The sequence below is a fragment of the Euphorbia lathyris genome, chromosome 5, assembly GCF_963576675.1.
Source record: "Euphorbia lathyris chromosome 5, ddEupLath1.1, whole genome shotgun sequence".
Lineage (NCBI taxonomy): Eukaryota > Viridiplantae > Streptophyta > Magnoliopsida > Malpighiales > Euphorbiaceae > Euphorbia > Euphorbia lathyris.
In genome coordinates, this window is record NC_088914.1 from 71,636,306 (window position 1) to 71,651,002 (window position 14,697).

A 14,697-nucleotide genomic window follows, 5' to 3' on the forward strand; every position below is an offset into this window, starting at 1 on the left:
GCCATGGAGGGGATTGAGAAGCGAGCTATAGAGGTATATTGCTTTCCACTTATGTCCTATCCTTCAAACGCATGTCTCTATTCGCTCTTTTTATTCGCGTATCGTCTTATATGCAGATTATCAATTTCGCGGAGGGTGCTCTCTGCAGGGATGCTGAACGAGCTAGAGAGTTGGAAAGCCTTGGTACTGAATTGGCGACTCAGAAGTCGCTTTTTGATGATGTCCAAGGCAAAGTAAAGGTCCTTGAAGGTGCTTGTCAGAAGGCTATGAGCGAGAAGGAGGAAGCTCTCAAATCCCTCCAGGCTAAGTCCGATGAGCTTCAGAAAGTCATTGATGATCTGAATTCATCCAAGGAAGCCTTGGAGATGCAAAAGAGGAGGGCCGAGGAGATCACAGCTGAAGATGGTGCTCGCATCTATTGGTATGGAGAGCGGATTCATGCGGCTTATGAGCATGGACATCCAGATCATGTACTTAATCGCCCCAAGGTTCCCATTCCTGAAAAGGATTTAGCTGAGAAATGGGACAAGTTGGAGGCCGAGGATGCTGATATGGATGAGGTACTTCTCCTGGATTGGCAGAGTTTTCATGATTCTCCAATTAGCTGTGAGATCCCAAATCAGAACGTAGAAGGAGGGGCACCACAAGATGTTTCTCACATTGAACAAGATGTTTCTCGCTCTGATGCAGTTACTGATTTGATTGTTGGGGATTCGCTTGAAGCAGATCATCCCACAGGAGAAGATGGAGGAGCCGCTGAAGGCGAAGGGGGAAATAGAGGCGAAGGAGAAGAAACTGTAGTATAATTTTATTTATATCCGAACTATTGTATGTAACAAACTGCCAGTATATATATCAACCGAGCGACCTTGCCGCCGCTTTTCATATATGTGCAATTGTTGTTTTATCCTTCGTCGCTTTAATGCCAGTTATTTTCGTATGTGACCCTTGCCTCTTGCCGACTTCATACTTGTAATTTTTCGTAGTTAGTTCTGTTTTCATTAGGGTGGCCAGACCTTTTTCGCAATTTTTTGAGTACTCGTTTATTCGCTTAATTTTATGCCTTATAATTTTTCTTTCAAAAATAATCATAAGGTTTTGCGAATGATGCGTAATCATGCATCCGCCTTTCTTTAATAGGCAACACATTTATGTGTGTTTAAGATTAAACATAAGGTTTTGCGAATGATGCAACAATTGAATATCTTTATTGATAAAGAAAAAAGACTTCTTGTTACATGGGTATACAAACTGTGCGGGATCAAAGCCTCATTAAAACCTTTTATCAGAAAACCCAGTGGGAAAAACTCATAAAAGGAAAAAGAGTACTCGTCATTTCCCCGAACTACTCGGCCTGTTTATATAGGCGTAGATTCTCTAGATTCCAGGTGCGTGAGAGCTTTTTTCCGCTCATTTCTTCTATTTCAAAAGTCGATGGTCCCAGCTTCTTGGATACCCTGTAAGGCCCGAGCCAGTTGACGCCTAATTTGCCTTTGCCTTCTCTGGATTGTATTTTATCCGCTTTTTTCAAGACCAAGTCGCTCTCATTGATTATCACCTTTCGCACCCTTCTGTCATGATACTTCTTGATTCTATTGCGGTACATTGCCATTTGCATGTAAGCTTTTTCTCTTCGTTCTTCTACAGAATCCAATGCATCCCTAATGTTGATAGGATTTTGGGTGTCACAATAATAAATTATTCGATCTGTAGGCGACTTGATTTCAACAGGCAGGACTGCTTCGGCTCCATAAACCAGCGAGAAAGGTGTTTCGCCTGTTGCTGCCTTTACAGAAGTTCTGTATGCCCATAGCATATGAGGTATCTCATCCGCCCAACATGTTTTTTTATCGCCTAGTCGCTTCTTGATTCCCTAAATCATGGCCCTGTTGGTAACCTCTGTCATACCATTCGATTGGGGATGATTTACAGAAGAAAAATGATTTTTGATCCCCATGCTTTCGCAATATGCTTTGAATTTTACACAGTTGAACTGGGTGCCATTATCAGTTATAAGCGTTTGTGGGATTCCAAACCGCATGATAATGTTCTCTCGTAAGAACTCGATCATTCGCTCAGGTGTTTGAGCGGTTACTGCCTCCGCTTCTACCCATTTGCTGAAGTGGTCGACTGCGACTATCAAGTACTTCCTTTTCTTTGTCGTTTCTGGGAACGGGCCCACTATATCGATCCCCCATGTTGCGAATGGCCACGCCGTCATTATAGTGACTTGTTCGGCTCCGGGAACATGCTTTTCATTCGTATGGATTTGACAGCTGTGATATTCCGCTACCATCTTCTGGGAATCCTCCACCACCTTTGGCCAATAATATCCCATCAACTTGACTTTTCTTGCCAACGCCGCGGATGCTTCATGTGCGCCACAAATTCCTTCATGGAGTTCTCGCAGTACATAGTCTCCTTCATTGTGGCTAATACATTTCAACCATGGACATGTATATGATTTCCGGTATAAAGTTCCATCTCGAATTGAGTATCTCGCTGACTGCCCAATTAGTTTTCTGGCTAAGCTTTTATCAACCGGCAAATCTCCATGTTCCAGATATTGGCGGATGGGCATCCGCCAATCTTCATCATCTTCCAGCTCTTCGATGACCATAATCTGATCGACTTTGAATGCTGGTGCTGACCTTATTTCCAAATTGCATGCTTTTTGACTCCATGGTTCTCTACTCGCCGCTGCTTTTGCCAACTCGTCAGCCTTTATGTTCTGGCCTCTCGGAACATGCACCATTTCCCAGACGACTCCCTTGTTTGTTAACTCCTGCGTCAGTCTGCCGACCACCTGATGGTACTTGACCAGATCCTCCTGTTTCACCAGATAATTTTTTGTGATCTGATTTATCTTGAGTTTAGAATCGTTGTGGATGACCACTCTTTCTGGCGTAAGTTCATTAAGCAACTTCAATCCGCATATCATTGCTTCATACTCCGCGGCATTATTGGTAATTTCGAATGTTAACTTTGCCGCATAGTACAGGCGAATAACATCCGGTCCCTTAATGACGACTCCCAGTCCAGCTCCATCTGTGGACAATGCCCCATCTGTGAACATACTCCATTCTTCTTTTTGTGCTTTTGGACATTCGTCTTCATCCCACGTGAACTCATTCATGAAATCGGCAAGTACTTGACTTTTTAGAGCTGGTCTTCCTTCGTAGCGAATATCGAACTCTCCCAACCGAATTGACCACTCCATTAATCGGCTGGATGCGTCAGGTTTCTGTAGTACCTTTCGCATTGGAATTCCAGTTCTCACAATGATAGTATGCGCCTGAAAGTATGGCTTTAACCTAGCCGCCGTGGTTATCACCGCGAGGGCCATTTTGTCTAACCTTGAATACCGAAGTTCTGCGTCTTTCAAGACTTTGCTCACATAGTACACTGGATATTGTTGCCCCTCTTCTTCCCGCACCATCACCGTGCATATCGCCATACTGGTGACGGATACGTAAAGAAATAAATCTTCTCCATCCTCTGGCATAGTAATCGTTTTATCCCCTCAAATGCTTCTTGACAATCCGGCGTCCATTCAAAGGACTTAGATTTTTTGATGGCATTGTAGAAAGGTAGACATCTCCTAGCTGAGCATGATATGAATCGCCCTAATGCCACCAACCGCCCGTTCAGTCTCTGTATTTCTCTTATGTTCCTCGGTGTCTTCATCTCCATCACTGCTTTAACCTTCTCAGGATTCGCCTCAACTCCTTTGCCGCTAACAATGAAACCCAGGAACTTTCCTGCTCTTGCTCCAAACGTGCATTTCTCTGGGTTCAATTTGAGGCCATATTTGATCAGTACTTCCAGGATTTCTTTAATATCCTGCGGGTGGTCTTGCATCTTCTTGCTTTTAATGATCATTTCATCTACATAAATCGAAAAGTTCTCGCCTGATTTGTCTGAAAATATCTTGTTCATCATCCGTTGATATGTTGCTCCCGCATTTTTCAGTCCAAAGGGCATCACCTTGAAGCAATAAGTCGCCTGATGAGTTATGAACGACGTCTTGATCTCATCCGCCTTCTCCATTGGTATCTGGTGGTAACTGGATTTCACGTCGGTGAACGATAAAGCTTCAAATCCCGCAGTCCCATCTACCAATATATCAATGTTAGGTAGCGGATACATATCCTTCGGACAAGCTTTATTCAGATCTTTGAAGTCGACGCACATTCTGTACGTTCCATTTGGCTTTTTGACTAGCACCACATTGGCTAGCCACTCCAGATAGGTGACTTCTCGAATTGCATCTGATTCTAGCAAATCCGCCACTGCTTTTTCAATCGCCTTCTGCCGTTCTGGAGCATGTCCTCTCTTTTTCTGTCGCACTGGGGTTGCACCTTTGTCCACATTCAAATGATGGGTTGCTATTCGTACGTTCTTATCATTTGAGATGGCGAATAGTTCTGTTTCTCCTAACGCTTCAGCCGGCAACTTCTCATCAACTTTATCCTCTCCATCTGGCTTCGGTTCAAGTGACAATGTATAAGCTTGTTGAGATATAAGTTGATCCCCTTCAACAATGACTCGCCCTTGGTGTGTTGGCAAATGCAATGTCAAATGCTTCATTGAGATGAGCGACTCCGTTTCCGACAGGAACGGACGCCCCAGAATTATGTTGTAGGCCAATGAGAGATCAACAATTGCGAATTCTAGATCACATCGCCATTTTAGATTCTTGTCGCCCATTTCTGTCTCCAACACCACCTGTCCACTTGTTTGAGATGATTGACCTCCAAAACCAGTTACATCCATGAACGTATGTTCCACTCGCTCGTCGTTAATTCCCAACTTGTTGAATGCAGTTCGAGTAATGACATTGCAAGAACTGCCTGTATCAATAAGGACCCGCTTAACGTCCCATCCTTCAATGGCCATCGTAATCACCAAAGCATCCGCATGCGGCTCCGTGATTCGCGCAAATGAGTAATTGATGGCATCCCCCCTACGCGTGTTGCTTTTTTGCTGTTCAGGGTGAGCCCTTTTTGTTGGAGGCTCATAGATCCCGCCTGCTATCACGTTAATCACCCCTTTTTTCTGCTTTTTTTCTGGCCTTGCTTCTACCTCATGCGGGAGCGTTGCTTTCTCATCAATCGTTTCTTTTCTAATGAATTGACTCAGTTTGCCCCTCTCAATCAGCTTTTCAATCTCCCTCTTCAATTCATAGCAATCGTTCGTGTCATCGCCGTTCAATCTGTGGAACCTGCAATATTTGTTAGGATATCGCCCCAAATTGGTTCGACCTTTCGCCTCAGGAAACTGCACATCCTTTTTCAGAGGGTTTTTCTCAATCCAAAGTAACACCTCATGACGAGTCGTGTTCAATGGTGTTTGATATCCCCCCCCTTGAAAGGAACGATCGCTTTTTCGAACCAGATTACCCTTAGAATATGCTTGGCCTTGATGGCGGCGATTGTCCGAGGTGGATCTAGCCGCATCTCTTTCTCGCCGGGTTTGAGCTCTATGCTCCCTGTTAACATCGTCCACTTCCATAAATTCTTTTGCTATCTTCATGAGTTCAGCCACTGTGCGTGGTTTATTGCGGATGATTTCCTCCCGCATGCTCCAATCTGTGGTTCCATCCGCCATGATGTTGCGAATGCTCACGATATCTGGGTTCTGTAACCGCACCAGAATATCATTGAATGCGACTACAAATTCCCTTAGGGAATTATAGTTTCTCTGTTTGATCTCCTTCAGCTGCCTATCCATCACATCCGCTGCTTTACAGCCCACGAACTTTGCACAGAAATCACGACTGTATTGATTCCAGTTGTGAATAGATTCAGTTGGTAGGGACCGAAACCAATCGGATGCTGCTCCTCCCAAAGTGGTCGAGAACAATCGACAAATTATGCTTTCGCTTGCTCCTGCAACATCCATCAACTCTCTATAGTTTCTGACATGCGCCTCAGGGTCAGAATTTGGATCCCCATAATATTTAGGTATCGCCGGTGCTTTTATTCTGTGATCTGGAATAAATTCTCGCAATGATGGGGCGAAAGGCGAATCACTCTGCACCGCTGCTCTTGCCCTAGGTGTGTATCCCATCCGCTCCATCATGCTTCGCAGTTGATCTTCTAATTCAGTATTGGGTTCCCGCCGAACTTCTTCCATCCGTTGCTGATGAATTCTGGGTGACGTCCACCCGCCATACTGTGTCGTCACTTGTTCTCGCCGTGGGGCTAACCGATGTCCAGTTATAGGATCAAAGTTCCAAGTATGCTCCCGCCTAGACATATTCCCTCCAGACGTCATCAACCCTGAATGTCCGTGGTCAAAGGGTTCCGTTTGTCGTAGCGGAAGAATTCCTTGCATTTCTGGCATTGGTTGGGATGACTGCCAGGTCGGATGGATCGTCATAATAGGATCTTGGTGTGAGTAGTGGTCTGGATGGCTATGTGGTGTCATGCGACTACTCTGACTCATCCGATTTGGCTCTCGAGATGGCTGTGGAAGCGTAGATATGGCAGGAATAGTTGGTTGTTGTGTGGAGATGACAACAGGTTCTTGAGGGGCAGCCGTTACGGCGGTATTGTGTTCAGCGATTGCAGTTAACAAACTAATCATTCGATCCCCAGCCGCTTGTCTCATATTCGAAGCCAAGACCTGTCCTGCCATTTGTACAAAATCGCTATTAGACATCTCCCTCTCAGTTTGCACTTGGACCTCCAATAAGGGACTCAACTGCCCTGAAGGATTCGACGAGCTGGGTACCACAGGCTGTGTACTCGTAGGCTGCCGTGGACCTCTTAAGTTCGTACTAGCTGATCTGGTTGTAACTCCGGCCGTTCGTGATGGTTCTGACATGTTCTTAGGGTACCTTTAACCAAATGTTGGTAAAAAAGGTCCACGCTCACCGCACCAATGATAACTTGCTAGATTCGATTTGATGATCTTCGCCGCGGTTACCTGCAAAACAGAACCGGAGACAGGATCTCCGGGAAAACTCTCCGACGATCAAGTCAGTTTTATGGGAAGGTTGGTAAATGGATACTGGTATTGTGGGGAAAAGATGTCAACGTACCTCCCCATTTGCTTCTATGTCCTTTTTATAAGTGTTCCTAGGTAACCGTCGGGGGCGGTTACTCTTTCCAGGCCACGTCCCTTACGTGGCTACAAACGTGGTCTCGTTTGTTTTGAGTGGGAGGTTTAATGCTCCGTTTTAGGATTTAGGGGCGGTTACTCGTTTTACCCGCTTCCTTTATTCGGAGCCCGTTTGATCTTGAACCATGGGTCTAAGTATAGGTTGGGCCCGTGTTTATGATTCGGCCCGGTTTGGTTTCACGGATCATCAGTGTTCTTCCTCCCGGCATGGGCAACGTCTCTATCAAATTGCCAAGGGCGTCCCAAGAGTAGATGTCAAGCATCCATCTCTACAATATCACAATAAACTTCATCTCGATACTCACCAATCTCGAGAGGTACCCTACACCTTTGAGTGACCTTCATCTCTCCCACATTCTTGATCCACCCCACACTATACGGACTAGGGTGCGCTTCAATAGCCAAACCGAACCTCTTAGCTGCGGTGTCGCTAATAATGTTCTCTTGACTGCCACTATCAATGATCACATTGCACTTCACCCCTTGCACTAGACATCGGGTTCGGAACAATTAGTGCCTCTGGTCCGCCTCTACTTTACTCGAGACCAAGATTCTCCTCACTACATGTATGGCTTGGCCACCATCATACTCCCCATCATCCTCATCATCAATCGGATCACAACACACATCCCCGTCGTCATCATACTCATCCTCATCATCATACCGCTTAACCATGTTGGCGCTTCTTCATTTGGGGCACTTATTGGATCGGTGACCCGACTCATTACATAGGAAACACTAAATAGAGCCGGTCTTGTATAGGGGTTATTTCCTATAGGGGGTTATGCCGCCTTAAAAGGCCTTACATCCCCACTAGGTGTCTTTCCCGCACTAGGCGCCTTGGGATCACTTGAGCTAGCGACTACATTGCCTTTGTCAACTCCTTTGGGAGCTCCTCTCCCTCCGTACGTATTCTCACCCCCGGCTCTCTTATAGCCGTTATGTCCCCTCAAACTCAACTGTGACTCGGCCTTCAATGCTAGGTTACAGGCGTTTTGAACCCGAATCACCATTTGCGTTCCAATCCGGTCCTGAATTGTACCTCAACCCTTCAAGATACCTTGAAGTCTTTTGGCTTTCGGTTTCCGACAAGTTAGCCGTTGCCGAAAGCTACAAGAACTCCGAGGTGTACTCGTGCACACTCCTCGACCCGTGAGAGCAATTCCGGTATGAACTATAGATGTATTGCTCGTAGTCGGGTGGTAGAAATTTCTCCCTCAACATCGACTTTATTCTAAGCCAAGATTTAATCGGCTCCCTTCCTCCTTTTCTTCTCCCCTATTTCACGTTATCCCACCAAACTGAAGCTCCTCCCTTTAACCGATAAGCCACTAAACGGACTTTCCGATCCTCAGGTATACCCGCGTAATCAAAGAACCGCTTTACCTCAAGCAACCAATCGAGAAAACCCTCTATGTCGAGTTCTCCACCGAATGACGATAAGTCCACTTTGAACTTGAAGGCATCATCCCTCTCAAAGTTTCCTCCATACCCCATTCTCATATTCGGCCCGCCTCTATATCTGCCTCTCTCATTACCCCTACCCCTATACGGGTCATTCAAACCGAAATGTTCTCTTTCGTAACCACCTACAACATCATCATGCACAATATCCACATTCCCGGCACGCACATGCGCGGGACCAACAACATCATTTGCATTCATCTCATGCATATGCCTATCATTCAAAGCATTATCATTAATTCTAATTCTCATGTTTCTAGCAATCCTAGGCATCTCAAATTCATCAAATAAATCCCCATTACTCTCGCTATCAACATTTCTAACGTTCACGGGATTGGCATGTCTTACCTCATGGACCCGAGGGCCCATTGGTTGGGGTGCATAATTCATTCTTGGTGGTGGTGTCGGTTGTCGATCATGTTGGGGCCGGACTTGCTCTTCTTACCGCCGGTGAGGTTCATATATATATATATATATATAAATTTAAGGGATTTGCATAATAGAAATAAATATTTTTATTAACTAATAGAATAAGGAAGTTAATTGATTTATAATAATGTATGTGTGTAACAACATATGTGTCGGTTTGTATTATCACTTAAGGACAATTTTTATTTTACGTTAGCATTTTAAAAAAATAACTACACTTTTCCAAAAAGTATTTGTATTTTTTTGAAATTAAAGACGGTTTAGAATTTACATCGTAACAAATGTCTCACTACTTTTTATTTGAATAAAACTTTATTTTTTTATCACCGTATTTAATATTGAACCACACTTTTTATTTGTGTCCCCTTGTATAATTATTTAACGACACTTTTAATTCTTGTCACGTAATTTTTAATAATTTAATTACTACACATTTGAAAGAAAAATGTCAGCATTTCTAAAATTAAAGAAACATTTTGGGTTTGTTTCTATATTAAACAAACTTATTTCATCTATATCTTTTTAATTGATATATTTTGTAGTTATATGATTCTTCTATATTTGTTAAGTTTATATTTAAGAAACACTTCCTGCTCTAAAAAAAAAGAAGATACCTCCTTATTTGTACAAATGAGAAAAGGTTATATAGTTTCATAAAAGAAAAAGATTATATAGGAAATGAGAAAAAAAATAATTAAAATTGTGGGTGACTAAACATGGTTAAAAAAAAAACTAAACTAATATGAGTTGTAGGTGGATAAATCATGGTACAAAACTAAAACTCATTAAAAAATGAAAAAGCAAATCATGGTACATAACTAATTATTGGTTTTAGCTTGAGCTAATTTGAACAGCTGAAACTTTAGATTTTATCTGAAGATTGATATTTGATCTATTTGAATATGTATTTCTTTTTCATTCTTAACAATTAGGATATCTGTAATGATTTTTTTTATGTGTATTTAAAGTGGTTTAATAAAATGCATTATTGTTTATTGATGTTTGGATGTTTTATATGATTGTTTATGTTTTTTTTCTATCAATTTGTGATTTAAGTTTTTTTTTTTAATTATTCCATAACTTCAAATACAATATTTAATAATAAAATAATAATAATAACAACAACAACATAAACATTTTTATTCAACAAACAATTTACATTAGGAACTTTCCTAATTTAGAACAACGTTTATATAATTAAGTGTCACAAATTTAAAGATGTTTTTCAATTAAAGTGTCGGTGTATTTATGACGCTATGAACAATATAATAAATTATGTATCGTTAATTTTACGACGCTTCACTAAAAATTCACTAGAAATTTCGAAAATTAAAAATAATTAATATAATAAAAATGACGACGTTTAAAATATAAGTGTTGGTTGCATAACCACGTTTGTATGTGAAATGTCCTCGAATTTAATTTATCCACACAAGGGTAAATTAGTATTAAGAATAAGAATAATGATATCTTAGAATTTTGTACTCTATAGTAGTCGGTCAATATATCTTAGGTATCTTTTGTGATATGCTTTCTTGCACCAGTTTTTTTTAATTGTTTCGTAACTTCAAATACAATATTTAATAATAATAACAACAACATCATAAACATTTTTATTCAATAAACAATTTACATTGAACTTTCCTAATTTAGGACAACGTTTATATAATTAAGTGTCACGAATTTAAAGATGCTTTTCAATTAAAGTGTCGGTATATTTAAGACGATATGAACGATATTATAAATTATGTACCGTTAATTTTAAGACGCTTCATTAAAAATTCACTAGAAATTTCAAAAATTAAAAATAAATAATATGATAAAAATGACGACGTTTAAAATATAAGCATTGGTTGCATAACCACGTTTGTATGTGAAATGTCCTGGAATTTAATTTACCGATACAAGGTTTTATATGTTGTTAAAATTAACGACACGTAATTTAATAATACTTGTAACGACGTTTAGAAAAGCATAGGTAAACATTTAGAGACGCTGAAAAGCATCATTAAATCATGAATTTTAGCGTCGTAATAGATAAGGCTTTTTTTTTTTAGTGAATGAAGTAGTCACATAAGGATATATTAAAATTTAAGAATAAGAATAAAATGTAATTAGAATATAATAAGTGGTAATTTGGTAATTAGCATTAAGAATAAGGATATATTAGAATTTTGTAGTAGTAGTCAGTCATATCCTTTCTCTCTTCCTACTTTCTTTTTTCTGGATTCTTCTTCATCAGTGTCCGTATCCAATTCTCCTTCTTTAATCTTTCATGTCAGTAAAAGGTTGGTTTAAGGAAGGAAGAAGATATACATATAAAGAAGGGTACAGAATAGAATAGAACAGAATCAGTTGAAATTTAAAAAAATGGGAAGAACAAAGATTGAGTTGAAGAGGATTGAGGATAGAACACCCAGAAACATCAGTTTCTCCAAAAGAAAACTTGGTCTTATAAAAAAAAAGCATATGAAATTTCAATTCTGTGTGATATTGAAATTGCATTGATAATTTTTTCTCTTGCCGGAAAGCTTTTCCTGTTTGATGGAAGTAAAAGGTACTAAAACCATTTCATTTCATGGTTGTCTGTAAATTTTCTTTAATTGTGTTTTTGTTCTTGCAAAAGGTATTAACTTGTTTCATGTTTGGTTGATTACAGAGTGGAAGACACACTGAAACACTTCATTGATCTTCCAGAATCAAGACGTGGAAGGTATGAAAATTCTAATTCTGAAACAACATATACCATCTGAATAAAAATTATTAGAAAAAAAAATATGAGAATACAATGTATATCCCCTGAGTTCATGAATGTAATCTATTTGATAGATGGAAATGTGTAAATATAGCAACAAATCTGAAAAGTAACATACTGTATATAAATCCAGATTATTAAAAAATTTCTGAAAAGTAACATAGATGGAAATGTGCATGAGAAGTAAGATATATGTAAAATCTAGAATTAAATTTGGTAAATAAAGAAAGAGTTACCTTTTTTTAATAAAAGGTTGGGACGCGATTGAGGATCCAGACATCCCAACTAGATTGGCACCTCCAGAAAGCCTCAACCTACCCGAATATTATTAAAAAATATAGAAAGAAATACAGTGGTTACTTGAGGTAGAGAGGTTCTTCGATTACGCGGGCATACCGGAAGATCGGAAAGTTCGGTTAGTGGCCTATTGGTTGAAGGGCGGAGCCTCGGTTTGGTGGGATAATATGAAGGAAGGGAGAAGAGGAGGAGGAAGGGAGCTGATTAGATATTGGCTTAGAATGAAGTTGATGTTGAGGGAGCGGTTTCTACCACCCGACTGCGAGCAATACATTTACAGCTCCTACCGGAATTGCTCATAAGGGTCAAGGAGTGTACACGAGTACACCTAGAAGTTCTTGCGGCTTTCAGCAAGGGCTAACTTATCGAAAACCGAAAGCCAAAAGACTTCAATGTATCTTGAAAGGCTAAGATACAACATTCAAGATCGGATAGGAACACAAATGGTGATTCGGGTCCAAGACGCTCGGAACCTTGCTTTGAAGCCCGAGTCTCAGTTGAGTTTGAGGGGATGTGATGGATATAGGAGAACCGGAAGTGAGAATGTGTATGGGGGAAGAGGGGCTTCCAAGGGAGTTGACAAGGGCAAATGAGTTGCTAGTTCGAGTGATCCCAAGGCTCCTAGTGCGAGTAAAGCACCTAGTGGGGATGTAAGGCCTTTTTAGGCGGCACAACCTCCTAGGGGCAATAACCCTTATGCAAGACCGGCTCCATTTAAGTGCTTTCGATGCAACGGGCTGGGTCATCGCTCCAACAAATGCCCTAAGAGAAGGAGTGCTAACATGGTAGAGCGGTATGACGATGAAGATGACTATGAGGAAGACGGAGATGTTTGTTGTGAATCGATTGATGATGAGGAGGATGGAGACTATGATGGTGGTCGAGCCATATATGTAGTGAAAAGACTCTTGGTCTCAAACAAAGTGGAAGCGGACCAAAGGCACCAACTATTTCGGACTCGATGCCTTGTGCAAGGGATGAAGTGCAACGTTATCATAGATAGTGTAGCCAAGAAAACATCATTAGTAACACCACGGCCAAGAGGTTCGGGTTGAGTATTGAGGCACATCCTAGTCCGTATAGTGTGGGGTGGATCAAGAATGTGGGAGAGATGAAATTCACCCAAAGATGTAGGGTACCTCTCGAGATTAGGGAGTACCAGGATGAGGTTTATTGCAACATTATGGAGATGGACGCTTGCCACCTACTACTGGGACGCCATTGGCAATTTGATAGAGATACTACTCATGTCGGGCGGAGGAACACCTATCAGTTTATGAATGATGGGGTTCGGTATGTGCTTACGCCTATTGTGGGGGAAGCAAAGGCGAGGGGGAAATCTACTTTGATTGTTTGCCCTACTTATAAGTCGTTTATCAATGAGTGTGAGGAAAGTCAATAGTTTATGTAGTGATGGTTGATAACTCCCTAATTTATAGAGTTTTTAGGAGTAATTTATATTGTTTTAGTTTAGTCTTTAGTTAATTTAGATGTTAATTTGATAGTTTTTAGTTAAATTCAGTATTTTCCTTTATTTATGGCATTTTCGGTGCTTTCAGGGACTATTCGAGCATTTCCGAACCAGATCAAAGCCCATTGGAGCATTTCCGGACTATTCAGGGACCATTGGAGCACTTTTAGGATTCATCAGGGACCATTAGAGCATCTTTTGGAAGCCCAGTGACCTAAATAGATAAAAGTCAGAGCAAAATCGCCCCAACTGGGACCTGTCTCGTCGAGACACTCCTTGTCTCGACGAGACGAGACGAGACGGGGAAAGGCCCACCAGCGCCTTCCCCTTGCAGAAATCCACGGAGCTAGTTCTCCCTAACTCTATAAATAGGGAGCTAGTTCCATCTTTTTATGATCATTATTCATTATTCAGAGCCGTCACAATGTAGACAATTAATTTTGGCTTTTGGTTAGCTTTATTTTCCAGTTTTCTAAATTAGATTTATTTCTGCTTTTTTTATTGAAGAACAATTGATGGGAGAAGCGCTTGATCTTCTATTTTGTAATTGGATCAGACAAATGGGTTCTAGATTTCCCTCTTTCCCTTTTATCTTTTACCTTTATATTTAATTGAAGATGTTTTTCCATTATTCCTATTGTCCCATTGCTATGATTAGTTTGTCTATGAACTGATCCCCATCCAATTTGGGATGGGGATGAAATTGATTGTATGAATATGTATGATTAGGGACCTAAGACCTTTGATTGATCAGTTTATGCATGCTTAATGCCTTGAAATTGTCAGGAATAGGATTATTGCTAGAATGAGACTCGATGACGATCAACTAGCCTGCTTTGTATATATGATTGTGCCTAATGCCTATAAACCTGACAAAGATAGGATTATGGATAGATAAGATATTGACCATGGAATTATCTATGCTGAACCTGTGTAAACCTGACCTCGCTAGAGACCACTAGGAGTGTGGCTTTGTGACTGGGCTACGACTTTAGTCTTAATTACCAAGGAACCTACTACTTTGCACGCCCTAAGTTATATGCCTAATCAAGCCGTTAGCTGAATGCATGTGAATAGGTTAGATGAATCTTGATCACAGTTGTCTTTATCATTAGGGTAATTACCGTCAATCACTGGTAAAACATAAATCTGA

At 40.8% G+C, this 14,697-nt stretch overlaps 1 pseudogene; it reads left to right on the plus strand.

The window, feature by feature from the left end:
* Positions 1-11,391: 11,391 nt before the first annotated feature.
* Positions 11,392-13,769, plus strand: LOC136231022 (agamous-like MADS-box protein AGL104; annotated as a pseudogene).
* The last annotated feature ends 928 nt before the right edge of the window (positions 13,770-14,697 follow it).